The sequence below is a fragment of the Myotis brandtii genome, unplaced genomic scaffold (genome assembly GCF_000412655.1).
Source record: "Myotis brandtii unplaced genomic scaffold, ASM41265v1 scaffold193, whole genome shotgun sequence".
In the NCBI taxonomy this organism is placed as follows: domain Eukaryota; kingdom Metazoa; phylum Chordata; class Mammalia; order Chiroptera; family Vespertilionidae; genus Myotis; species Myotis brandtii.
The window spans coordinates 1,390,565-1,392,393 of record NW_005357191.1 but is presented as its reverse complement, the minus strand read 5'-3'; positions in this window follow the sequence as shown (position 1 = coordinate 1,392,393).

Here is a 1,829-nt window from a genome sequence, read left to right as displayed (position 1 = left end):
ATTACGATTCATAACAGTAGCAAAGTTACAGTTATGAAGTAGCAATGAAAATAATTTTATGGTTGGGGGTCACCACAACATGAGGAACTGTATTAAAGGGTCGTGGCATTAGGAAGGTTGAGAACCTCTGCTTTAGATGTTATGGTGTTTCAAAAATCACTCTATGGTTTTATCTTGTTTACAATTTCTAGGGCACAGTGTCAGTAAAGGCAACAAAACATCAAGGAAACTGAACAAGTGTTTTTTTCTTTTAAAAAGTCATTTAATTTTATGGTTGGGGGTCACCACAACATGCGGAACTGTATTAAAGGGTCGTGGCATTAGGAAGGTTGAGAACCTCTGCTTTAGGTGTTATGGTGTTTCAAAAATCACTCTCTATGATTTTATCTTGTTTACAATTTCTAGGGCACAGTGTCAATAAAGGCAACAAAACATCAAGGAAACTGAACAAGTGTTTTTTTCTTTTAAAAAATCATTAATTGGGTGGTCCTGGTCAAAAACAGTGACAGCGGCTGCTAAGTCAATTCCAGGCGCAGCTGGCAGGACCTGTGTCTCGTGGCACCCACGGCGAGGAAGGCTCAGCCCCACGGAGAAGGCCCTCACCTACTGTAGAGCTCCCCAGGGTGGCGTGGCCATGCTGAGCATCTTCCTGAAGCCACACTGCAGGGAGCATGAGAGACCGACCCCTCGGCAGTACCCTGGGGAGATGATAACCATACGCTGCTCCATAACTCTCATGTGGATCTGCTTCTGACTGACATGGAGATGAATAAAAAGAACCGGGACCACTGCCCAGTGGGAAACACAGCACTGGTTTGGACCATTACTCTCCCCTCGAACATGAAAAGTGTCTGGGACCTTAAGCTGACCTTCTTTCTTCATCGCAAATGATGACTAGAGTATACTGATCTCTTTGCTTATGGCAGGAGATGGCTTAAAAAAATAACTTAGATTGGTGATTTTAAACAGTCATTAATCAATATCATTTCCTTTCTCGTATTTATACAAATAACCACATGCTTTGCCATAAAGTAATTTCAAAGGATTCATACTAGAAAGACTATGCTTTGGGCCATAGTTAAGATACTTATACATAAGAATCCCACACAGGCCCTGGCCGGTTTGGCTCAGTGGATAGAGCGTCAGCCTTCGGACTGAGGGGTCCCAGATTTGATTCCGGCCAAGGGCACATGCCTGGGTTGCAGGCTCAATCCCCAGAAGGAGATGTGCAGGAGGCAGCCGATCAATGATTCTCTCTCATCATTGATGTTTCTCTCTCTCTATAATCAATATTCCTCTCCCTCTCTAAAATCAATTAAAAAATAGTAAAATGGTCTTAAAAAAAAAAGAATCCCACACAGCAGTTTAGTCTTAAATTGATTGTAATTAATTAGAAAGATTTAAATGGAAATTAGGATAAATGTTTTATATACCATGGAGAAGTATAAATTTTAGAATATACCAAAGATCTGAAACCAAGATTACTATATCCAACAAGGCTATCATTCAAAATAGATGGTGAAATAAAGAGTTTCCCAGACAAAAAATAAAGGCTAAAGGAGTACATCATCACTAAGCCAGCATTACAAGAAATGCTAAAGGGAATGCTATAATGAGAAGAAAAAGAGAAAGAAACCCAGGCATATAGAATTAAAATGGCAATAAATAAGTACCTGTCAATAATAACCTTAAATATAAACGGATTAAATGCGTCCATCAAAAGACCTAGGGTAGCTGAATGGATACAAAAACGTGACCCAACTATATGCTGTCTACAAGAGACCCACCTCAGAACAAAAGATTCACACAAGATGAGAGTGAAGGGATGG